This window comes from Mirounga angustirostris, unplaced genomic scaffold (assembly GCF_029215605.1).
Source record: "Mirounga angustirostris isolate CCGP_5_RB_7025 unplaced genomic scaffold, mMirAng1.0.hap1 SCAF_4, whole genome shotgun sequence".
Taxonomy (NCBI): Eukaryota; Metazoa; Chordata; class Mammalia; order Carnivora; family Phocidae; genus Mirounga; species Mirounga angustirostris.
In genome coordinates, this window is record NW_026991712.1 from 29,721,043 (window position 1) to 29,748,349 (window position 27,307).

General features: G+C 38.5%; 1 long non-coding RNA gene across 3 annotated transcripts; it reads right to left on the reverse strand.

The window, feature by feature from the left end:
• Positions 1-3,933: 3,933 nt before the first annotated feature.
• Positions 3,934-27,263, reverse strand: LOC129046417 (uncharacterized). Of its 3 annotated transcripts, none has more exons than XR_008507644.2 (4): positions 27,166-27,263; positions 10,842-11,008; positions 9,770-9,966; positions 3,934-8,076 (listed from the first exon to the last, which is right to left on the reverse strand). It is a non-coding gene; the product is annotated as an uncharacterized LOC129046417 (long non-coding RNA). The 3 variants fall into 3 exon arrangements; XR_008507641.2 differs by having other exon boundaries at positions 10,853-11,008; positions 26,673-27,205; XR_008507642.2 differs by having other exon boundaries at positions 26,673-27,205.
• Positions 27,264-27,307: the final 44 nt, after the last annotated feature.

Sequence of the window (27,307 nt, forward strand, 5' to 3'; positions counted from 1 at the left end):
CCCAGCTTCTGGAAATGCTGCTGGAAGATGGTCCTCGGCTGTCAGCCTTCTCTATAGGGATTTCCTCAGGCCCAAGGTCATACCTCCTTCCCAGAATAGCTGTTATCCAATGACCAATCAGCATAGGAGTATAAAGGTTGATCCCAGTACCCCAACTGGAGACAACTTTGAAAGGCTGTCCTGGCTACACAGCTACACATGGGGTCAGTTGAGTCTTTGTTGGGATTGCACTGCAGCTCAACTTCTACCTCTGTCCAATCCTACTTCATTTTCCTCTTCCACGAGTGTTGATCCTGAAAGCACTCTTCAATAAACTTCTTATACCCTAATCTCCATCTCAAGGTCTGCTGAGGAAACCCAACTGGAGACAATAGGATATGTTAATATTGTTGCCTGAAGAATATGATCTCTCGCAGCAAGGGATGGAATTGATATTCTTGTGCTATTTGTTCTAGGATCCATTTCTCACTCTTCCCCTATTCAGTATGGCAGGAAGCTGGCTCCTGAAACTTCATTTCCTTGGCTTCCTTGACAATTGGCTTCTAGTTAGGTTTGCTCGAAGGGAAGCAGTGGTGGGAGATTGCATAGCAGAAGGAAGAAGTAAGGCTATTTCTACCCCTCCCTCTAAATCCCTGGTGGTACCTACATTTTCTTTGTCCTTTTGGACCACCTCATCTCTGTAGTCTTATGCCTACTGGGCAGCCTCTACCACGTTTCTAGCTCCCACTGGTCATACCCAATTCCTGAACTTGCTAGATGATTGCAACACAGGCATAGAACCAACTACAATTTTTGAACATACCAGATGGGTCTGTGCCTGCTTAGTACATGTTCTCTCTGCCTAAAATCTCAGGCTGTTTTTGTCAGACCAACTCACATTCATTCTCCAAGACTCAGTGCAGTTTTTACCACCTCCTTGAAGCCTCATCTAACATGTGTTTCTTCGGAAGTGTGTGCTTCTATCACATAACTTACTGTACCAATCTGTAATTACATATTTACATGCCTGGACAAGACTGAGACTCCCCTAAAGGAAAGATTGGTCTGGTCTTTTATCTTTGTATTCTAATGCTAATACGGGCATCTCATACGATGGGCAATCAATGTTTTTAAAATGAACAAATGACATAGATACAGGCTTCTGTATGTCACAGGTAAACGTTTATGTGATACAGATTTGAAAATACTGATTTTGGAGTCAGACTGTCCTGGAATAGAGACCTAGCTCTATATTTAATAAGAACTTTGTGAAATGACCTTGAGCAAATCGCTCAACCACTTCAAGCCTTATTTCCCTTAGTTGTGAAATGAAAGTGATAATAATACCAATTTCATAAGATTGTTCTAAAAATTAAAACAAAAATCATAAGGGCATGCTGTCATTAAATATTGTTCTCATTTGTTGCAGCCTACAGAGTGCTAAACTTTTTCACCTGTAATTCTCATTCAGTCCTTCAAACAAATCTGCGAAGTTGATGGCCACTCCATAAAGATTAAAAAACAACAACAGCAAGGGTGCCTGTTGGTTGGTAGAGAGTGCGGCTCTTGATCTCTGGGTTGTGAGTTCAAGCCCCACGTTGAGAGTAGAGATTACTTAGAAAAAAAAAAGCAGCAAACTTAGACTCACAGAATTTATTTAATTTATCTAATGATACACGGTAGGCTCATCAGGGTAGGTTATGCCAAGCTGCAGTGGTTTAACAGATTCTTTTTTTTTTTTTTTTAATTTTATTTATTTGACAGAGGGAATACAAGCAGGGGGAGTTGGAGAGGGAGAAGCAGACTTCCCGCTGAGCAGGGAGCCTGATGCGGGACCCTGGGATCATGACCTGAGCCCAAGGCAGACGCTTAACTGACTGAGCCACCCAGGTGCCCCTAACAGATTATTTCTTACACACGCAAAGTATGCTGTGGGTCCAATAGTTCTCTAGGGTACTTCAATTTCAACTTTTCTTCAGGGATACAAAAGTACTGCGCCTTGCATGTAATGTCATCTTGAACACATGGCTTCTAGTTCTAGTTCACTGCAGTAGGGACAGTGTGATGGGGATGGGGGGGTGGGAGGGGGGTGGGACAGGGATTGGTTGCACGTTGGCTTTTAAGTACATCAATCAACTGACACACATCACTTCAAACCACAGCACATTGGCCAGAACAAGTCATGTGGCTCTGCCTAATTTCAAGAAAGCTGTGAAATGTGAGGGAACATAGGACTCTTTAGTGAATTGTAAATAGCTCTGCCATACCTGGCTGGTAGGCTGGTTTGAAATGGTAATGTGTATGCCTCATATGCTCCAAAGCTAGATTTGCTAGATAAAATACACGACACCCAGTTAAATTTCCAAATAATTCCAAATAAATGAATATTTTTTTAAAGGTTTTATTTATTTGACAGAGAGAAAGACAGCCAGAGAGGGAACACAAGCAGGGGGAGTGGGAGAGGGAGAAGCAGGCTTCCCGCGGAGCAGGGAGCCTCATGTGGGGCTCGATCCCATGACTCTGGGATCACGACCTGAGCCGAAGGCAGATGCTTAACGACTGAGCCACCCAGGCGCCCTAAATGAATATTTTTAGTATGAGTATATCCCATGCAATATTTGGGACATACTTATAGTAAAAAATTAAGCATTATTTACCTGAAATTCAAATTTTTATTTATTAAATCTGACTTTACCTAAAGGTCATATGTTTCATACATAACTAAAACCCATTGTTAATCTGAAATGGAGAGTAACTGCCCTATCTTCCTTAAGTTACTTGAACATTTCTAGACAATGTAAACTCGTTTGCAGGTTGAACTTTGCTAGCTGCTTGCCAATTCACAACATCAGCTACAACATATATACATAATCTAAGCCCTTAAATCAAATTAAAAAGCGTGGATTTCCCTAAACTCCATTGCCAACTAAGGATGTAGCTAGCCTTCTGCAGTTTAAGTTGCCTGAATCTCACTGTTCCTTAATTGTAAAATTAGGAAGTTTGACTAGAAAATCTTGAGAGTTATCTTTGTCCCATAAAATCTAGTATCCAACAACTCTATTGTGTTACCTTTGTAGCAAGGTGTCAGGATGTTAATGAAAACACACCACAAATAACACTTCTAAGTGCCCTGTCTCAAAGTACATTCCTCAGGAGGCCATTTACTTATTTTAATGATAATGCTGTTGCTTAAATCATTTTTGGTAAATGTGGCAACATACTGAATATCTTCTCTGGTGGCAAATTATTTTTTTGTGAAAATGGATTTGATCTTTTTGGAACCAGACAAAAGTTATTTAGAGCCAGGTCCAGTGGAGGGTCAAACTGAAAAATAAATTGAAATTTTGGACAAAATATGAAATGGGTTTATCAAATAAATGAAACTGGCTCATTTTTGATAATCTTAAGCCACAAGTTAAAACCAGTTAGTTTTGGGGTGCCTGGGTGGCTCAGTCAATTAAGCATCTGCCTTTGGCTCAGGTCATGATCCCAGGGTCCTGGAATCGAGCCCAGCGTCAGGCTCCCTGCTCAGTAAGGAGCCTGCTTCTCCCTCTCCTCGCTCGTGCTCTCTCTCTCTCGTTATCTCTCTCTCTCTCTCAAATAAATAAATAAAATCTTCAAAAAAAAAAAAACCCAGTTATTTTTAAGAGAGAAGTTCAAAACCCAATTTTGAGCAACTGTCACATCCCTGGAAAAAGTACATTACCTCTAACTTTAAAGAACTCACACTCAACTGAAGTGTAAGTTCTACTAGTTGATTACAAAAGGTCACCTTCTATCAGGACCTAATGATTCATCACTCGCTATTCATGATAAAGTATTGAAAATACAATTCCACATGATTTATTACCCAAATGCTCTTGAAAATGACTTTTATCCTGAGACATAGTTCCTTTTTGGTGAACTTTTCAAGTAGGTTTCAGAAAAGAATCCTGATGATTTTCCATCTCCCAACCAAATACATACATACATACAAAGCTTTTCTTAGCTTATTCATCAAATGATTTTAAAAGTCCAAAAATTTATACTCTACATTGTAAAGATTATGTGGCAATTGAGGAAAATAGGAAAAACATTTCTTTTTAATAGAGAATGTCATAATTAAAGATTATTTAAATAAAATGCAAAGATTTGAAAACAAAATATATTTCTAAACAGAAACAAAACAGAGATAACCAAATAAATAAGTTAAAGCTACACAAGTTTGGCCACCTCTCTAGGCCAAGAGTAGTAAGGCATGTTTTACTGATACAGCTATTGACAGAATTATTAAGGAGGACAGCTCTGACAATTCCCAGTATTCTTTTTTACTTTCTTCCCACCTCCAATTTTCTCTTCTCTTTTCTTTCCTTTTTTTAATTTTTATGGCGTACACATATATTTTTCCATGGTGTGTATGTAAGCACACACACAACACACATGTTTAAGAACATTAAAAATGTGATTCAAGGTCATTCTAGAACACAATTTGAAAATATTTGTCTAAAACCATCGTACCCTGAACTAACCATTCTAATTTTAGAAATTTATCTTAATGAAACTGTTGTGGGTTGAATAGTGCTCCCTCCCCCATCCACCCAGTCTGTCCATGTCCTAATCCCCAGAACTTGTTAGGTGTTAATTTATAGGGAAAATGAGTCTTCGCAGTTGTCATTTAGTTAAGGATCTTGAGATGATAAGATCATTCTGTATTATCTGGGTGGGCCCTAAATCCAATGACAAACATTATTAAAAGATTAAGGCAGAGGGAGATTACATAGAGATGAGGTGGAGGCAATGTGACCACTGAGGCAGATATTGGAATGATGCAGCCAAAAGTCAAAGAATGCTAATAGCCACCAGAAGCCAGAAAATGAAAGGAACATGATCCCATAGAATTGTAGGGTCAGCGTGGTCCTGCCAGGTTTCAGATTTTTAGCCCTTAGAACTATGAGAATAACTTCTATTGTTTATATCCATGAAGTTTGTGGTACTTTGTAACAAGGGACTCCAGAAACTAATACAGAAACTATCATAAAATCAATAAATATGATCAGTGTAGTTTAATTTACCATGACAAAAAAATGAAAATAGCATGTTTGCAATAAAAGGATCGTTAAAAATTGTACTATAAACATATGCCAGAATATAGATTTCATAGCAAAGTAATACTAGGTAATATATTCAAAATGCATAAAATGAAAAAGCACTTTGCAAAACAGCCTGCAAAGTAGAAATGTTATTCCATGTTTATTTAAAAAACATATTGGGTATTAATATCCAGAATATATAAAGATCTCCTTCATCAAGAAAAAAATAAACTCAATTTAAAAATGGACAAAGAACTAGACTAGATATTTCTCCAAAGATGTATACAAATGACCAAAAAATATGAAAAGATTCTCACATTACTAATTATTAGAGAAATGCAAATCAAAAGCACCAAGAGATACCATCTCACACCCATTAGAATGTTTACTATAGAAAAAGAAAACCGAAAATAATAGGTGGTAGCAAGAACATGGAGAAATTGGAATCTTTGTGCACTGTTGGTGGGAATGCAAAATGGTGCATCTGCCATGGAAAACAGTATGATCCTTTCTCAAAAAATTAAAAATAGAACTACCATATGATCCAGCAATCCTGCTTCTGGGTTTAGAACCAAAAGAAATGAAAACAGAATCTCAAAGAGATATTTGCACAGCCATGTTCATAGCAACATTATTCACAATAGTCAAGAGGAGAAAGCAGGCCAAATGGTATTGACAGATGAGTGGATAAACAAAATGTGGTACCTACACACACAGGAACATTATTCAGCCTTAAAAAGTAAAGAAGGAAATCTTGTCATATGCTATAGGATGGATGAAACTTGAGGACGTTATGCTAAGTGAAATAAGCTAGTCACAAAAAAACAAATACCGTGTGATTCCATTCATATGAGATACCTAAAGTGGTCAAATTGATAAAACAGAAAGTAGGATGGTGGTTGCCAAAGGCTTGAGTGTGTGTGTGTGGTGGGGGCGGGGAGTAATGGTGGAGATGTTGTCTAATGGTTAGAGTCTCGGTTCCACAAGATGGGAAATCCTGAAGACTGACTACACACAATGTGAATATATTGAACACTACTAACCTGTATGCTTAAAAACAGTGAAGACGGTTAAAATTATCAAATTGTATATTTCAAATATGTGCAGTTTATGGCATGTCAATTATACCTCTATAAAGCTATTTTATTTTTTTTCTATTTGAGTTGATTTTTCAAAATTTTATTGTTATGTTAGTCACCATACAGAACATCATTAGTTTTTGATGTAGTGTTCCATGATTCATTGTTTGTGTATTACACCCAGTGCTCCATGCAATACGTGCCCTCCTTAAGCTATTTTAAAAATATATTGGTAACTGTAAGTTTAGCTAAAGTGACTAAAAATACAGACTCCAAAGTCAGGCTGCCTGGCCTTGAATCCCAACTTTGCCACCTACTAGTGGTCTGACCTTGGGCAAGTAATTTAATAACTCTATTCTGTAGCTTTCTCTTCTGTAAAATAGAGTTGATAATAGGACCACCTTACAGAATTGTTCTTTGAATCAGATGAACTAATATTTGAAAAGTAAGGTCTAGTACATTGTGCTAAATAAATGCAGTGACCTACCAGTCTCACTCTTGATGTATTCCTCCATACAAATATTAACAGGGATTATTTCTAAGTGGTTGTTCTATCGGAGATTTAAATTATTTTCTTCTTGGCTTTTCTGAATTTTTAAATCTTTTTATTACATATATATAATTTTTATATTAAGCAATATATTTTTTTAAATAAATACAAAATAAGTCAGATGAGCCATCTAGTTTAGAAGTTTCTCTTTCCTTATGTAATGTATGGTGATTAACATAACATAATAAAAAAAAAAGTTTCTCTCTCCTTGTAATACTAAGGAAATAATTTCTGAACAAATATGGGTTATTTACTATATTTCAGAAATCCTTCTAAAATTTTTAGTACTATTTATTATTGAAAAAAAAGAGAAAGACACTATTATATGTGTATGAGAAAAACAGAGTTAACACTAACAGCCTGTAATTGTTGTTATGAAAATTATGACTTGGGCGCCTGGTTGGCTCAGTTGGTTGAGCGACTGCCTTCGGCTCAGGTCATGATCCTGGAGTCCCGGGATCAAGTCCCACATCGGGCTCCCTGCTCAGCAGGGAGTCTGCTTCTCCCTCTGACCCTCCCCCCTCTCATGTGCTCTCTCTCTCTCTCATTCTCTCTCTCAAATAAATAAATAAAAATCTTTAAAAAAAAATTATGGCTTATAATCCCCTAAATGTTTATAGAAATATCATTAACTGTTATTTCCTAATTGTATGTAGGCTAGGTGACAATACACAAATTAAAAATGCCAAGACTGCAGAAGTATTTTATATAGATGCCATAACCCATTATTTTTGCAACACTGGGAAAAGCCATGGTAGATTTGGTGTCGATCCTGCTTTTCCCCGGGACAGAGGTCAGTTATGGCCTGCTCTACCTTTCATTACTGTGATGACGGCCATATCCAGATGCTAAATACTCAGGGGACACTCCAATACAGTGTTAAAGACTCTGAATACTTCCTTCCCCAAAGAACGTAGCATTCCAAGAGAAAACAGGCCTCCTTCTGACTCTAGTAAAATTGTGAAGGTGTGTGATAAATCAGGCATCAGAATGAGAAGCCACAAATTATTTAAGGTACTCTGCCCCTTAGTCAGTCCCTGCTTCTCTCTTTCCAACACAGAAATGGTCATATATTTTAAATAATAATAACAAAGCTTGTAAGTACACATCAGTAGAAACAACTACAAAATATGTTCAAACATAAAGTGTTCCAATAAGGTATTATGCATTAAGAAGCTGTTCTAAGTGGGAATCAGAGAATAGTTAAGATAAAACTAACAATCAAAATATGTGAAATGTCTTAAGCTATATGAGGGATTTATTTTGAGTGGATGGGCAGAAATATTTTGTCCTTAGGGTAGTTTGTTCCATGTTCTTTCTTTTCTTCGCTTTTCCTTTCTCTTCTTTCTTTCCTCCCTCCCTCTCTTCCTCTCTTTCTTTCTTCTTACAGTTTTCATTTCTACATATTCACAAAACAAAAAACATAGGGGTTTAAAAGTACAATTTACTTGAAACATCAACTTTCTGAAGAAATACAAACTTTTAACAATCTATAGTAATGAATGTTATCTATATGAAAGAAAACAAAATAATGGCTTGTTTTTCAAATAAATTTGGCTATACACTAGAATTATTTTTCCCTTAAAAAATTTAGACTATTTTAACCAAAACTATTTAAAAATTGTTTCTAAAATAACCAGCGCCTAAATTTGCCAACAAAATGCAAAACAATCTGCTTCAGAGCAACAGAAATATATAATTTATGACTGCTAGTATGAATTAAAATTTACTAAATTTATTTTGCTAAGGCAATTATGTAACTCTTAGTGGTTTTTGTTTCTTTTTACTTTTTACTGAGGTATAACTTCCCTGAAGTATAAAAGTTAAGTGTACACCTCGATGAATTTTTACACGTTACAGTCATGATCCACCAACCAGATCAAGATAGAGAACCCTTAAAAGGCAATGTCTCCTTCAGGGTCAGGTGTATAAATCCCCCCTGTGGATGCTGTTAAAAATGTAGGTTCCGAGGCCACACTCCCAGAGATTCATTATCAGTAGGTCTGGGAGAGTGCCCTTGAAGTTGAATATTGAATAAGCACCTCCACTTGGACAAACTCTGCCCTTGAAGAAAGCCGAATTTGACTCCTGACTCTAGAAGTTTCATCCCTCTCAACTTGGAAGATAATTTTATTAGGAAATCTAGGTCATTTTCTACTGAGTAAGAATATATAGGACTTTTGATATCCGCGTGTAGTCTTAAGTTCAGTGTTTTTGTTTTTTCTTTCTTTGAGCCAGTCTCCCAAATGAAGTCTCCACCAGTCCATGGCAAAATGAAAATTTCAAAGTCCCTAGTGAGTTTTTCATAAAGTTAAATATGTTTAAAGGGTTGTCTTATTTTGCAATTATGTTCTTCTTACATTCAGGACTTTGAAATGTCATTTCTTTTATGAAATAATTCTAACAGTATAATAGTAGAGTTTATTTTTAAATTAGAAAAATAAAGAGTTAGAAATTCTGTCTACCAATTTCAAAAATTTGGGCTACCAGGCCTTCAGGTCTGCTCCTAAAATTTGAGCTGATTGCCACCAGGGCAAGCACAGTGCCACAGCCTGTACAACTTTCAGAGTAGGGGAATCTTCTCTACCAGAGCATGTCGAATTTGTTACTGTCCCAAAAAAAGGCATTAGCATATTTTCTCTCATTAGATAAGTAATATATCTTCTCTGTAGAAAAGTTTCAAAGACTGGGGGGAAAACCCACCACACTATTGTTAATAGATTGATTTGTTTTTTCCAATGTTTTTCAATGTACAATTTTTAAACAAGAATATATGTATAAATACATAATGATCTTGCCCTTACCACCACCTGATATTTTTCTTCAGTATTTTCTAAAGTCATTAAAAATCCTCTCAATGTAGTTTTGCCTGTAGAGTGTTCTACCTTATGAAAGCATCATAATTTAATTACTCCACATTTAAAATTTTAAACATAGAGGTTGTTTCTACTTTTTTAAAAAATGCAAATATCACTACGATTAACATTTTTATACATATTTTAAACCTTCATTTTAAAACATTTCTTTAAGATAGTTAAAAAAAATTTATATGGAGGGTTCACTCATGCAGTTGCATTCAGCTGAAAACTCACTTGAGGCGGGAATATCTGAGATGACTTCACTCATGCATCTGGCACCTTAGCTGGGGTAGTTGGAATAGCTGGGGGCTGGCTTGGCCTCTCTCTTTCTATGTAGTCTCTCATCATTCATTAGTCTAGCCTGAACTTATACGGCAGCTGCATTCCGTGAGAGTGAAAGTGGAAACTACCAGGCTTCATAAGACCTAGATCTAGAAGTCAAAACAAGTCATGGCACCAGCTCAGATTTAGGGGGAAGAGAAAGAGACTCCATTTTTTAATGGGGAAACTACAAAATCACATTGCAGAAGGGCATGTGGGATTGGAGGCATTGTTGTGGCCAGCTTTGGAAACAAGTGACCACATATTGCCATATTACTTTATAAAGTATCAATTTATTATAACAAGTGTAAGCAAAACACTCCTCCATCAGATTGGCATGAATTAAAAAGTGTCAGCAAGGATGCATAGCAGTAGTAACTCTCATATATTCCTGGTATGGGTATAATCTTGAATGTCCACTCTAGAAAACAATCTGGCACTAATTGTCAAAGGTCATAAGTATATACTGTGAAGAAATGGGTGCACTGATAGATCAGGATATATGTATAATAAGGATCATAGCAGCATTATTCGTAATTCATTACAACCCCAGACTGAAAACAACCCTATGGTTATAATCTTGAATGTCCACTCTAGAAAACAATCTGGCATTGTCAAAGGTCATAAGTATATACCATGGAGAAATGGGTGCACTGATAGATCCAGATACATGTATAAGAAGGATCATGGCAACATTATTTATAATTCATTACAACCCCAGACTGAAAACAACCCTAAAGTTCATTGATTTTAGAATAGATTTTAAGAAAATGTAGAATATTATAGAGCAAGAAAAATGAACAAATTACACATTCAGCAACATGGATGGATCCTTCAAACATAATGTTGAATATAAAATACAAGTCATAAAAAGATTTGTGGAATTTGATTTCACTTATATAAAGTTCTAAAACAAGCAAATGCAAACTATTTTTAGGGATACATTTATAAGTGAATATAACTATAAAGAGCAGAAAAGTGTTACCACTGGGACACCTGGGTGGCTCAGATGGTTGAGCGTCTGCCTTCGGTTCAGGTCGTGATCTCAGTGTCCTGGGATCGAGTCCCGCATCAGCTCCCTGCTCAGTGGGGAGCCTGCTTCTCCTTCTCCCTCTGCCTGCCGCTCCCCCTGCTTGTGCTCTCTCTCTCTCTCTGACAAATAAATAAATAAAATCTTTAAAAAAAAAAAAAAGAAAAGAAAAGTGTTACCATATTAAAGCCAAAGGGTGAGTTTGGCCTGGTAAGGGGGGTAAGGAGGATGGGGAGGATGATCCAGGCAGAGGAAATAGCTTGACTGGGTGATAGGAAGGAGTTGGCTGAATTTGAGAAATTTAAAGGAAATCAGTGAGCAAAAGGAACAGGAATTTAGAGGCCATTTTACGGATTTTCAGACTTCATGCTAAAAACAGTGAAAAGCCATTGAGTGGTTTTAAGCAGAAAACAAACAGATCAGATTTTCATAAAGAGTAATTTTGTCTGTCATATGTAAAATAGATGAGAGAAAGTTAAGAGTAGATACAGCAATATAGTTAGAAATTTCTTTTAAAAGGCTTTGGGTGAGAGATTATATGGCTTCAAGTGGTATAGTGACAGTGGATTAGAAAAGAATTGGAGCTAAAATAGGCTTGAAAGGTGGAATCAACAGGACTTGATGACCAGAGAGTTGAGAAAACAGAGTGATTTAGCGTGACTCCTATTTCCTAGCATGATCAACAAGATGCTGTTGATGAAGAAAGGGAACAGTAGTGGACAGCTGGATCTTGATTTTGGATTCCTGGGAGATATACAAGTGCAGATGCTACCCAAGCAGTGAATAAATAAATGATCTGAAACTCAGAAGAAGTACCTGAGCCAGAGAGACATTAGATTTTTTTTCTTTTAACATACCATTGCAGTAAATGAAATAGGGCATAGCTACTACCAAATAGCAGGTAAAATGACTTAGAAAGGACAGGTAGAAGCAAGAAGCAGTCAAACTATTAAGATTATCTTTGTGCAAGGCATTTTATGTGATTGAGACACACATAGGTAAGATATGGGGCCTAGTTTACTGCCAAGTGGATGGGACAGACACTTTAGCAGACTATATACATCTTATCTGGTAAATGACAAGAAGTACAAGATGCTGTAAGATCCAAGAGGAGGGCAATGAAGTTTGGAAAGTCGAGTAAGAATTAGCCAGAAGAAGAAAGGTGAGAAAGGCATTCCAAGCAGAAGCAATACAATGCACGGAAGCACTGAGGCATGAAACAATGTCATATGTGTGTGATCACAGCAGGCCAGTGGTATAAACACACAGAGTTCGACGGTTGTGCAGCAGGTCAGACAAGAGAGAAAGGCCCCAATAAGGGAGAGTCTTGCATGCCTTGCCAAGGAGTTGGAGATTTAGTCTGTAGGAATAGAGAAGTGACATGGTCCTCTGTGCATGTTAGGGAATATACTTAAAGCAAGCATGGAGGTTGAGGACAGCAGAATTGATTAGGGTAGAAATAAGCTGCTATATGTATAGGGAGTGATGATACGGAAAAAGGGAAGCATGCATTTGATAAACATTTAGCACCCCTCTTTAATTCAAAGAGCCCGTGTGGAAGGTCATATCTACTTAGTCCCAGGTTTCTCTCAGCTTTAGATGCAGTTGACCGGGATTCGGGGGAGATGGTAGAACCCCAAGTTTTAAATCTTTAAATTCCTACAAAACAAAGCAAAAGCTCCATGCAGAACGTGCCCTCTTTAATACCCATCACCAGGCTAACCCATCCTCCCACCTCCCTCCCCTCTAGAACCCTCAGTTTGTTTTTCAGAGTCCATCTTCTCTCATGGTTCATCTCCCCCTCTGATTTCCCCCCCTTCATTCTTCCCCTCCTGCTATCTTCTTCTTCTTCTTCTTCTTTTTTTTTAACATATAATGTATTATTTGTTTCAGAGGTACAGGTCTGTGATTCAACAGTCTTACACAATTCACAGCTCTCACCATAGCACATACCCTTCCCAATGTCTGTCACCCAGCCACCCCATCCCTCCCACCCCCCACCACTCCAGCAACCCTCAGTTTGTTTCCTGAGATGAAGAATTCCTCATATCAGTGAGGTCATATGATACATGTCTTTCTTTGATTGACTTATTTCGCTCAGCATAATACCCTCCAGTTCCATACACAAACAATGAATCATGGAACACTACATCAAAAACTAATGATGTAATGTATGGTGATTAACATAACAATCAATTTTTTTTTAAAAAAATGATATTCTTATGACTCAGATAACAAAATATAAATTGAGGCTTCATTCTTGGCATGATGACTTTCCTCACCTTGCTTTTGTTTCTTTTATGTATTATTCTGTTCTTTTAGTTTTTTTCTTTGATTTTACTCAAATATTTTAACTTCTATAAGAAAATATGACCTATTTATAACATTTGCAGTGGGTTGTAACTAACTCTGCATTTCAAGCATATGTGGCCGCTCCTACTTAAAATTACTTCCCATATGCATGTTGTTATTTTAATATTTCAGACAATAAAAAATTTTAGCAGAAATAAATAAAAAACAACAACAACAAAAAACAAAGCAAAAGCAAACAACTACAAAAACACAGCAACTAGGTGGCAAAGCCAAAACGCCTGGGCCAAATTCACGACAAAGCTAGGGCACCCCAAATAAAAGCGGGTGGAGCCAAATCCCCATTAGCTTCTCAGGGTCAGGGCGGGAGGAGGAAGGAAGCCAGCAGGCTGCAGCTGCGAAGAGGCCAAAGCTCTGCGAGAGCGCACAGGGGAGCTCAGGTGCAGGCAGGCGTCCGCCGGTGCGCTCGGTCACGGCCGCCGCGACGGCGCCGCAGCTCCAGGCTCAGCATCCGGCACCGCTCAGCTCGGCGGGGAACCGGCGCTTGGCCAGTTCCCGCCGGGGCAGCGCTCCAGCCCGCGGAACTGCAGGGGCCAGAGCAGGAGCGCTCCCTGGGACTCCAAAACCTGCGACTCTCCAATGCTCTGATCTGGCGCACGGGTCCACACTGAGGAGAAGCTGCGGCGTGTAGAATAAATCTCAGCAACAGCTGGACAGCTGGGACAAAGGACAGAAAAGGTCGGGGGGGGGTACGGGGGAGGAAACGGGGTCAGAGAATTCCAGACAGCAAGCCACCAAGGTTTTGACCACTACACAAGAACAACAGAAGAGGGAGCATGCTGAAGTCAGAAAAGTTTTTCTCCACCAGCGTCACTGTAAATGTTGAGGAAAAAACCTAATTTCCCATAGAAATGAGCACGAGAAGAGTATCGACGGAAAATCCCATATAAAAATATTGTAAGACGTGGATGGAACTGGAGGGTATTATGCTAAGCGAAATAAGTCAATAAGAGAAAGACATGGATCATATGACCTCACTGAAATGAGGAATTCTTCATCTCAGGAAACAAACTGAGGGTTGCTGGAGTGGTGGGGGGTGGGAGGGATGGAGTGACTGGGTGATAGACACTGGGGAGGGTATGTGCTCTGGTAAGCGCTGTGAATTGTGCAAGACTGTTGAATCACAGACCTGTACCTCTGAAACAAATAATACATTATATGTTAAAAAAAATAAAGAAGAAGATAGTAGGAAGGGAAAAATGAAGGGGGGGAAATCGGAGGGGGAGACAAACCATGAGAGACTATGGACTCTGAGAAACAAACTGAGGGTTCTAGAGGGGAGGGGAGGGGGGGATGGGTTAGCCTGGTGATGGGTATTAAAGAGAGCATGTGGGCGCCTGGGTGGCTCAGTCGTTGAGTGTCTGCCTTCGGCTCAGGTCATGATCCCAGGGTCCTGGGATCGAGTCCCGCATCGGGCTCCCTGCTCGGCGGGAAGCCTGCTTCTCCCTCTCCCATTCCCCCTGCTTGTGTTCCTGCTCTCGCTCTCGGTCAAATAAATAAATAAAATCTTTAAAAAAAAAATAAAGAGAGCACGTTCTGCATGGAGCACTGGGTGTTATACGCAATCAGTGAATCATGGAACACTACACCAAAAACTAATGATGTAATGTATGGTGATTAACATAGCATAATAAAATAAAATTAAAACAAAACAAAACAAAAAAATATTATAAGAAAAAAGGAATAAGGAGCAAACTAACATTCCTACAAACAAGGAAAGCAGACCAGGAAGATGTACCCACAAAACAGCTCCAAACTGTAACCCACCATTTCAAAACAAGCCTAAAAGACATTAAGAAAGTGATACAAGATGTGAGAGAACATCATCAATCAGAATTAGAAAGGCTCAGCATTGAGATAACAGAACTTAGAAAAGAATTAAATGATTAATCTAATAATTAGATGATCTGTAAATTAAAAAGAATTATGTTAATGCCTTAAAAAAGAAAGTGAAAAAGGAAAATTTCTAATTTTAAAAAACAAATTATCTTAAAAATCAAAAAGAAATGAAGACATTAAAAAAAAAAAACTGTCAAGCTAGTACACAGATCTTTTCCAGCAGCTACAGACTGGGAGCTCTGGTTTTTACCTGTTGCTGCTTCACAACCTTTCTCTTAGCCATCTTTGTATCTTGTGGCCCCACTCAGTTCTTGTCACAAAACAGGCACAGAATACTTTTGTTAAATAAATGGAGCTTAATGCCTGTAACAACTCCCTCATTCTTGATCTCTAGGACTCAGAGAAGCCTTCAAAGATAAGAGTAACACTAACCCAGCTCCCTTCCTCCATGGCATTGAGTTCATTTTCCACTGTCACGTAGGAGAATAAAAAGGGGAGATCTCTCTCTCAGAGATCAAACACCAGGAATCAAGGCATTTTTACATTCTTTCCTTTTTCAATAGTTCTACCTCTCCTTGTGTATCCTGGTGTATAAGCCTTTTGTATCATGTAAGAAATTTTCAGGACGCAAACACATTCCGCCTAAATAACACATATTAATTCATTCAAAGATTCACTCAGCAAATAGTTACTAAGCAACAAATAGTTATCAGGCAGTAACAAACAAGACCACAGATTAGGTTCCTGCCTTCATGAAATTACCTTGAGGTAAGAAAGATTTAACCAGTAAACAAATAAGGTCATTACAGATGCTGATAAGCACTGGTATGGAAATAAACAACGTGTTGAAATGTTGGAGGAAGCTATTCTAAATGAGAAAGTCAGGGAAGGCTTCACTAACCATATCCGTAGTCTCTTACCATTAGTTTGATAATATTAAAATATTTAAATGCCTTCCAATAAATCCCACTTGTTATTCTCCTTTGGGGCTACCTACAGGGCTCCCCCTCCCTTTTCTTTATTTCCTCCAAAAGGTACATGGGAATAGACATAAATATGCCTCATTCCTGATCTTGTAGAACTCATAGTTCAGTGGAAGGGACAGACATGTAAACAGATCAAGTAAATACAATATGACAAAGGGTATACCACAAATATGAACAGTGTTACTGTTCTCCTACTTAACTATTCTGCTTGGGGCACTGGAGTCCCTAGAAAACTATGTTTTCTTGTTTGGGTTCCAGGCTGAAAATTCTGCCTGGCTCCCTATATCATCTCAATATTTACTTTTTATTTTTTGGCTAGATCAGCAGTAACTGGACTTGCATGCAATACTAGCTTAATTCCTTCGTAGCCAGTAGATCCTAGCATTGGCTTGAGATATATAACTTAAAGTAACATGGAAACTTCATCAAACAATTACTTTTTTAGAGCCCACATTTTTTACATCAAAATTTCCAAATAAATGCTAAATAGGATTTTTAGCCAGATAATTGGAGCTGGTTGTTATCATATAAGAGAATGTATTCAAATGACAAATGTCATTATCAGAAGCTTGTACTGCATTTCAGTACATATTTCTATTGTTTAGTATGTTAACCAACCACATCGGTCTGGTAATCAGGCAGGAAGCGTCTATTTGGACTGCAGGAATTTTTAAAGACAGATAATACCAACACAGAATATTCTATAAAAGACACACAGAATTGGAAGTATTTGAACAGATACACAGGTATTTTAATGAGGTTTTGAAGTGGCTAGTGGTTTATATTAGCTTGTCAACTCTTTTCGATTCATCACAATTCTTTCAGATTCCTCTGAGATACTCCCAACTACTGATAATTGCTACTTTCCCTCAAGAATGGGGTAGCCACATTCCAGGCCCTGGTATTGGAGACAGGTAAGAGCAGTGATGGTTCCCTTTGCCCAATATCCTTCACTGCGCTTACTACAAGGTCTCAGAGTCGAATAGAATTAGCTGTCAATCCTAGCTTTATATGAGGTGGTAAGTGAAGAAAGAAGGGGATTCAAGTCCTCCAAAGGTGCCTGCTCTCTCTGTGATACTTTAATGAGGATGACAGCAGGACAGAGGCTTCTGGAAATTCTCACACAGGCATTGGGTGGAATCAGTACATAAGGAGTTACAAGAAAGTTCCTCCAGTGCAAGAGAATAAGGTCAGGAAAAAGTCATCTTCTGAAGATACACACTCCAAGAAGCATTAATTATTTGGGGGAAAAAAAAAAAGACTTAACACCTAGATGTAAGATATGTCTATGCTTTCAATCTAATTAAACTACTCCATTAATACCTCCTGTACATTTCTATCATTGCACTTACCACACTAAAGTATAACTACTGGTTTTATGTATCTGTCCCTTCTACCTAACTAAGAGTTCCTTTATTTTTTTTTTAAGATTTTTATTTATTTATTTGAGAGAGAGAGAGAATGAGAGAGAGAGAGAGCATGAGAGAGGAGAGGGTCAGAGGGAGAAGCAGACTCCCCGCAGAGCAGGAAGCCCAATGTGGGACTCCAGGATCGTCACCGGAGCCGAAGGCAATTGCTTAACCAACTGAGCCACCCAGGCGCCCCACTATGAGTTCCTTTAGATAGAAACAGTGTTTTAGTCATTTTTTTACCCGCAGAATCTAGCACTGTGTCTGGCACAAAATAGGAACAAATGTGTTTTGAATAAATGAACTGGAAATATAACTAAAGAAGGCAGACAGTAAAATGCAATAGGCAGGGCGCCTGGGTGGCTCAGTCGATTAATCATCTGCTTTGGGCTCAGGTCATGATCTCCGGGTCCTGGGATGGAGCCCTGCATCGGGCTTCCTGCTTAGCAGGGAGTCTACTTCTCTCTCTCTCTCCCTCTTCCCCTCCCCACTGCTCGTTCTCTCTCTCTCAATCTCTCTCTCACTCTCTCAAATAAATAAAATCTTCTAAAAAATGCAATAGGCATCCGTATGCAGTATATAAAGCAGGTAATTAGATTATAAATAATGTTATTTAATGTTATTTATAAATATCTAAGAGAGCTAAAATCTTTTAAAAAATGCAATAGGCATCTGCATGCAGTATATAAAGGGGGTAATTGGATTACAAATAATGTTATTTATAAATATCTAAGAGAGCTATTAAATCAGGAGACACGAGCATTTTAAAAAATGTGCCCCCTATAGTAGTGATAGGTATTCATTAAACTATTTCAAAATATGGTTGAACTTCTTTCAAGAACATGCAGGTCTGGATAGCCAGTCTCTATACACATTTATTCATTTCCATAGCATCTATTGAATACTTGTTATGTGCCAGGTACTAAGGCAGGAATGGGGACTGTAAAGACAGATATTCATAGTCCTTATACTCAAGTCCTTATACACACATAGCCTTTAGTATAGCAGGAGGAAAAAAACATGTTAAAAAAAGAAAAAGTGAGCTAGATTGTTACAGGCTGAGATAAAAGTTTGTTGCCAGTAGAGGGGGCGTGGAAAGAGAGACTGATTACTTCAGATACAGAATGGGAAAGAGGATGCTTCATTTGAGTCTTATAAAGTGAAAAGGCTGTCAATGGGGTGGATGGGGCAGAAGGGCATTTTAATTTGAATGACCTGCCGGAGAGCAAGTGATGAAACAGTAAAATGCTTGGTTCCACATACATTTTAGGTTTTTTTCCACTTCTGTAGAAAGTAGAAGATTCCATTGGATTCTTGATTGGGATTGCATTGAATCTATACATGGCTTTGGCAGTATTGATATTTTAACAATATTAGTTCTTTCTGGGCAGGGGAGAAGGCCAAAGGAGAATCTTATGCAGGCTCCACACTCTGTGCGAGCCCAACATGGGGCTTGATCTCACGCCCCTGAGATCATGACCTGAGTCGAAATCGAGTCAGAAGCTTAACTGACTGAGCCACCTAGACACCCCAATATTAATTCTTTTATTCTATCAACATGAGGCACATTTCCATTTATTTGTGTCTTCGTTGATTTCTTTCATCAATGTCTTGTAGTTTTCAGAGTAGTGATTTTTCACCTTCTTGTTTAAATTTATTCCCAAGTATTTTATTTTTGATGTTATTGTAAATGGGACTGATTTCTTTCTTTTCCGGAAAATTTGTTGTTAGTGTATAGAAACACTACTGATTTTTATATGTTAATTTTGTATCCTGCAACTTTACTGAATTCATTGACTAGACCTAACAGTTTTGGGGTGAGTCTTTGGGATTTTCTCTATATAAAATCATGTCATCTGCAAATAGAGACAATTTTACTTCTTCCTTTCCAATTGATACCTTTTATTTCTTTTTCTTGCTTGACTGCTCTAGGTAGGACTTGCAGGACTATATTGAATAGGAGTAGTGAGAGTGGACACACATGTCTTGCTCCTAATCTTAGAGGAAAAGCTTTCAGCCTTTCACCATTGAGTATGATGTTAGTTCTCAGCTTGTCATACATGACCTTTATTATGTTGAGATGTGCTCCTTCTATACCTAACTTTTTAAGAGCTTTTATCATAAATGGTTGTTGAATTTTGTTAAATAATTATTTCGGGAAAAAAAAAAGACTTAAACAACACCTAGATGTAGATGTGTAATAGACACATTTTGTCTATTGAGATGATCATAAGATTCTTCTTTCATTCTATTAGTGTGATGTATCACATCAATTGATTTGCATATGTTGGACCATCCTTGTATCCCAGGATTAATCCCACTGATCATAGTGAATGATCCTTTTAATGTGCTGCTGAATTTTGTTTGCTGGTATTTTATTGAGAGTTTTTGCACCTGTATTTACCGGGATATTGGCCTATAGTTTTCTTTTCTAGTAGTATCCTTTTCTACTTTTATTATCAGGATAATGCTGGCCTCATAAAATGAGTTTGGGAGTGTTCCTTCCTCTTTGATATTTTGGAAGAGTTGGTGTTAAATCTTATTTAAATAGTAAAATCTACCAGTGAAGCCATTTGGTCCTTGGCTTCTCTTCATTGGGAGATTTTTTATTACTGACTCAATCTCCTTACTAGTACTTGTTCTATTCAGATTTTCTGTTTCTTTCTGATTCAGTCTTGATAACTTGTATGTTTCTTTTTTTTTTTTAAAGATTTTATTTATTTATTTGAGAGAGAGAGAATGAGAGAGAGAGCACATGAGAGGGGGGAGGTTCAGAGGGAGAAGCAGACTCCCTGCCGAGCAGGGCGCCCGATGCGGGACTTGATCCTGGGACTCCAGGATCATGACCTGAGCCGAAGGCAGTCGCTTAACCAACTGAGCCACCCAGGCGCCCAACTTGTATGTTTCTAAGAATTTGTTTTCCATTTCTTGTAGGTTGTCCAGTTTGTTGGTGTATAGTTGTTCTAGGAGCTTCTTATAATCCTTAGTATTTCTGATGTATCAGTTGTAATGTCTTTTCATTTATAATCTTGCTGATCTGCATCCTCGGTTTTTGTTCCTTGGTTAGGCTAGCTAAAGATTTATCAATTTTATCTTTTCAAAGAAACAACTCTTAGTTTGGTTAATCTTCTTTACTGTTTGTTCTCGATTTCATTTATTTCTGCTCTACTCTTTATTATTTTCTTTCCTCTACTAACTTTGGGCTTGTTCTTTTTCTAGTTCTTGAAGGTGTTAGGTTGTTTATTTGGGATCTTTCTTGCTTCTTAATGTAGAAAAACAAGAAACCTGGTGGTTTGTTTGAGCAGAGCTTAGCATGGAAAGGTATAAGGTTCTGGAGAGATAAATTTCTAAAGAACTTGATATAGTGTGCTAAGAAGTTTTGACTTTTACTATATGAAATAGGAAGTGCAAAGTGTATCAGTGTGCTAGGGCTGCCATAACAAAGTACCACAGATTGGGTGGCTTAATAACAGGGTAGAAGTCCAAGATCAAGGTGTTGGCAGAGTTCTTTCCTCTAAAGGCCTCTCTCCTTGGCCTGTAGATGGCCCTCTTCTCCCCACGTCTTCACATGGTCTTTCCTCTGTATATGTGTGTGTCTTAATCTCCTTGTCTTATGTGGATACCAATCATATTTGATCAGGGCTCAACTAATGACTTCATTTTAACTTAATTATCCCCTTTCTTTTTTTTATTTTTTAAATTATTTTAAAAATTATTTATTTATTTGAGAGAGAGAGAGAACATGAGCTGGGGGGAGGGTCAGAGGGAGAAGCAGACACCCTGCTGAGCAGGGAGCCCAATGTGTGACTCGATTCCAGGACCCTGGGATCACGACCTGAGTCGAAAGCAGATGCTTAACCGGCTGAGCCACACAGGCACCCTAATTATCCCCTTTAAAGACCCTATCTCCAAATACAGTTACATTTTAAGCTACGATGGGTTAGGACTTCAACATATGAATTTTGGGAGTTGGGGGCAGAATTCAGTTCATAGCAAAGTTAGATGTATATTTAAGTCATTCAGACAGCAGAGGGGAGCTTAGGTTAGATGAATACAGGACCAGGGACAGTGAGAACCTTTGAAAGACTCTTCCAGTAGTCTATATGAGAGATGATCAGAGCCTGAACTAGAAAGACAGAGGCAGAGGATGTGTTGAAGGGAGATGTTAAAAGAGTTATCAGGAAGACGGGCCTGCAAGCTAGAATTCAAATTTATAAGCAAAGTCCTCAGTGCCCTTGACATTTTAGCCATGATCCCTCAATGCAGACTCATATTCTGCCACTCAACATCACACATGGCACCCTCTAGGCATAAAGACCTTCTCAATGTCTTTGATCACACTAGGCTTTTTCTCAAGGCCAAGCCTGTGTGTCTGCTCATCCCTCTGTCTGAAACATTCTTTCCCCTTTTCTTAGCTAGCAGAACATCTATTCAGGTACAGGTAGTCAAATGTTACCTTCCCCATGAAGCTCCAACTTCCTCTGGCAGCAAATCATTCCTTCCCTTGGACTCTCAGGAGCACTCTGTGCATGAACTCTCTCACACTGTGCTATGATTATTTTACACTTTACACGCCTGCTACCACTGATAAACTATAAGCTCCCTGTAGGCTGCTATTGGTTTCCTTTCTTTGTTTCCCTAGAGTCTGACTTGGTGATAGACAATGGAAAGTATTTAATCAATATCTAACAAATGAATGAGAATCAAATACCACTGAGTACCACGTGAGGCCTTGCCTGTCCTTCTTCTGTAATATCTCTTTTTAACTAAAACACTAGGAAGAGACTAAAGCAAGAAAGTCAGATTTTCCATATTTGGGGCTAAATCTCTTATAAAAAGAAACAAGATATTTTCATAAACCAGCAAGGAAAATTCCAGGGGAAAAGCCAGGCAAATCAGCAGAGTTTCCAATCTGTCACCACTTTAATCCAACTGTAAATCACTTCTAGTTTAATTTTAAAGGACAAAACACCACTGTCTTCATGTCTTTTTTTATTTAAGAACTTAATGAGTGGCTCCCATTGCCTATCTGATCAAATCCAAGTTTCCCAGTCTGGTTTTGAAGACGTTCCACAGTCTGGCTGCATTTCACCTATCTAATCCACTGTCCACACAACTGTCAGAATTATCTTCCTGAAACACAGAGAATTATTCACTCTCATATTTAAAAATATTTTAAGGTTCCTCATCATCTCAGATAAATTTTAAATTCCTCACATAAGCTTTCTACTATTTGGCCCCCATCTTTTCTTTTCTGGCATATCCTCCCTAGTCTTCAATCTTCAGCTAACTTCCCAAGCTTTCTCAAATATTTCTTCCATTTTCCTGTTTTTGTATCTCTACAATGTTCAAATTGTTCCTGAACCCCTACCATGCTCTCTTCCATAGCTGTTGTAAAAAGTCAGTAGTCCCAATACAAAAGACATCCAACCCACCAAGATTTCTCCATTTTCTCTACTCCCATTGAGAATCAATCACTGGGATCAGCCTGACTGGGACGCATGCTCTTCTCATATTCCCTACAGTTTCTGCTAATACTCTATCCTTCCATTACAGTTATATACATAAGTATTGAATGTCAATCAGTATATACACATCTTTTAAAACACCCTCCCTAGACTGCACATCCATAGCCTTCTTTCACTGCTTCCCTTTCTAGTAAAATTCCTCAAAAGATATGTTTATATATGTTGTTGCACTTCTTCTCCCATCTTTTAAGCTCACACAAAATAGACTTTCATCCACTACTCACTGAAACTGCTTTTATCAAGATCATCAATAACCAAGCCAAAGGGCAATAGTCAGTTGTCTTCTTGAACTAACAGCACCAATTGACATAGTTCATTGCTCTTTGCTGCTTGGACCACTCTCTTCCTTTGGTGCCTGGGACACTTTCTCTTTCTTCTCCTCTTCTCTCCACCACCTACTGGCCTGTCCTTCTCTAGCTTTTTCACTTGATCTAAGTTGTCCCAACCTCTACAAGTTGAAGTGCCTAAGATTTAGCCTTCCTTGTATCTTTTTCAAACACACTCATACTCTGATCTCATTCAGTCATATGTTTGTAAATTTCATCAATAAGTTGACAAGATCTAGTTTTCTGTCTCCAGCTTTTACCTGTCTCCTGAATTCCAAATCATATACACCACTACCTAATCAGTTGTAATTAGATGTCTAATAGGCATCCAAAACAAAGTATGTCCAAAACTAAACTCTTGACTTCTCCTCTAAAGCATGCATCTATCATACCCTACCTCATTTTAGTAAATGGCCTCTCAGTTCTAGACCTTGGAGTCATCTTTGACCCTTTCTTTTTCTCATCTAATCCATTAGCAAATTTTGATAGCTCTGCATTTAAAATACATTCAGAATTTTGTTACTGTGCACAACTTTTTCAATGCTATTACTCTTGTCTAAGCCACCCTCATCTCTTGCTTGAATTATTTCAATAGTCTCTTAACTGATTTCTCTATGTATATGCTTGACACCCCTACCCCTCAACCTTTGAAGTGGTCTTTTTAATTTTTTAAAAAGATTTTATTTATTTATTTGAGCAAGAGAGAGAGAGCACACGAGCAGGGGTGGGGGAGAGAAGGAGAGGGAGAAGAAGACTCCCCACGGAGCAGGGAGCCTGATGTGGAGTTTGATCTTGCGACCCCAAGATCATGACTTGAGCTGAAGGCAGACGCTTAACTGTCTGAGCCACCCAGGGGCCCCTGAAGTGGTCTTTTTAAAGCGTAACTATGATTATGTGACTTCTCTGTTCAAAACTCTCCAATAGTTTCCCACCTCATTCAGAATACAACCCAAAGTCTTGACTGTGGCTTCCAAAACATTATGTCATCTGTCCCACAACTCCTTCTCTCAACTCATCTTCTATCATACTTCCTTTTGTTCAGTCAGATCTTGAATTTCTAGTCTCTTTGCTATTTCTCATTGATACCAAGTGCCATTTTGCTTCAGTACCTTTATACTTAATGTTCCTTTACCTGGAATTTTCCTCCTCTAGAGAGCCACAGGTTCCCTACTTTCTTCAGGTCTCTTTTCACATTCTACTTTACCAGAGAGCCCTTCCCTAATCACATTATATAAATCAGAAGTCTTTCCCCACCATTCTCTAACTTCTACCTTGCATATTGTTCTTCATAGCATTCACCACCACTGGACAAAGTATATATTTATGTTTTTATCCATCTCCTTCCCCTCGAATATAAACTTCTCTAGAGAAGGTGGTCTGTTTTATATTCCCAGGACCTAGAACATTGTAAGTATTTGATCTATACAGAATGAATAAATAATTGCTACCTATTAGATTGAAAGCCTTTACTGATTATATATTCCCATTAACACCTAGCTTAGTACCTTCCATATGGTAAAAGTTCAAAATGTTAATAAAACTGAATTGCATCTTATTTCTCTCTGCTTCTCAAAATGCCCTCTGTTCCTTTTTTGGCAAGTTTCCATACTGCTACCTGCTTGCTTTCTTCCTCTGCCCCAGGTCATTTCTGCTGGAAGCCTTGGCTGCTATTTCTTTAACTTCCTCTTTTTCTGTCTATATTTTATTACAACTTTAGTCTTTGGGCTTCCAGGAAACTTTGTACCTAATTTATAATTTAAATTCTATCATATATATGGGCAAAAGCATAGTATATATAAGGTTCAGTACTGTCCATGGTTTCAGGCATCCACTAGGGGTCTTGGAATGTACCTGCTGTGGATAAGGGGGGGGGGGGTCTATGGTACAAGGTTACATGCATGGTAAGTGGTAACAACTATATCAACTGATCCAGAATAGTATCTCACTTTGCATACTACACATCACCACTTGGATATCTGATAGGGATCCTACTCTGTCTGAAACAGAGTTCCTGATTTTAGCACTCATTCCTGTTCCTTCACCATTCTCCCCCCCCCCATCTACTAGTCACCAGTGGGAACCCAGTTTCTTATGCCCCAAGTCTAGGAATCATTTTTTTTTTAATTGAAACTTTATTCTGGGATAGTAGATTCACAGGCACTTGTAAGATCCCATGTATCCTTTACTCAATTTCCCCCAGTGTTAACATCCTGCAAAATTATAGTACAGTCTGGCAGTTCCTCAAGTGATTAAACATAGTTACTATATATCCCACCAATTCCATCTCTGGTATATAACCAAGAAAACTGAAACATATGTCCACACAAACATTTGTAACAGATGTTTACAGCAGCTTATTCATAGTAGCCAAAAGGTAGAAAACAACCCAAACGTCCATCAGTGAATGAATGGGTAAACTGTATGTGATATAGCCATATAATAGAATATTATTTGGCCATGAAAAGAAATGAAGTACTGGTCATGCTACAACTTGGATGAATTTTGAAAATATTATGCAAAGTGAAAAAAGTCAGACACAAAACGTCACATATTATATGATTCCATTCATATGAAAGTCCTGAATAGGGAAATCTATACAGACAGAAAATAGTGTTGCTTAGGGCTGGGGTAGAGTGAACAAGAAGAGGAGATGAAGATGAAGTCAGTGCGACATAAAAAGGCTTGGATAGTTTTAAGCATATTTGAAAGTCACTCTGGCTGCTGTGTGAGAATAAATCACAGGTGGAAAAGAGGGGAAGCAGGGTAATTAGTGAAGAAGCTACTCCAAAAAATCAAAGCAAGACATGATGGTGGTTTGGACTAAGGATGTGACTTTGGAGGTGGTGTGTGAACTGATTGGATCCGGATATGCTTCAAATGTTAAAACCAAAGGGTCCGTTGGTGAATTCAGTGCACAGTGTAACAGAAAGAGAAAAGTCAAAGATGACTCCAAGGTTTTGGGTCTGAGCAACTGGACAGATGGAACTAGCATTCACAGAGATGGAGAAGAGCGCAAAAAGAGCAGGGTTTGATGAGCTACATGGGGGAGTTTAGTTTTGGACATGTTAATATTGAGATACTGAGTGGCTAGACAGATTTTTTGTGAGTCTGCGGTTAACTAATAGTCTGTGTTGGTGCTATAATTTGGGAGTTGTCAATGTATAGACTGCATTCAAAGCCCTAGGTTGAACGATATCAACTAGGGTATTGGCTTACATAGGGAAGAGATCCAAGACCCTGAGGCACTCCAAAATGAAGAGGCCTGAAAGATGAAAACGGTCTAGCAAAGGAACTTCAGAGCACTTAGAATAAAATCCACATTCCTTACCTTAATCATGACCTGGCCCTTCTCAACGTCTTTCACCTCGCTGTCTAGTCACACAGGGTATTTAGCTTTTGGAATATGCCAAGTCCTTTCCTGTCTCATGGGCTTTTCGTTTGCTAAGCCATCCACCAGGCATGGTTTTACCCTGGCTCCAATTTTAGTCGCTTCCTTCTGTCACTGCAACTCTCAGTTAAACTGGTGCTCTGAGTTTTTTCTCTAACCCCCCTAATTAAATAAACCCAGCCCGACCACCCCCACCAAATTATGGCTCTTACTATAACCGAAAATTATTTCACTGTTTCCCGTCTAGAAACCCGTCCCACCTTAAATTAACAAACGATTACAAAACGATCACTATATGCCAAATAAAACCTCAACTTCCCGGAGAGCAAGGGCCTCATTATCTTGTCCTCTGCCGCATCCCAATGTAATCGACAATCCCTCACCAGTCAAATCTGTTTTTCAAAATTTATTAGCGTAACGGAGAGTACGATACCCGCAAACTTGAAAACAGAAGAAATTACGCCCGCGGCTCCGCCCAGTCCCAGAGCCGCCTAAAAGAAGGGAGGACCCGCACGCATGCGCCATTGTTCTCTGAGCGCTTCGGGCTGAACCCCACCCCTTTCCCTTGGCGTGTT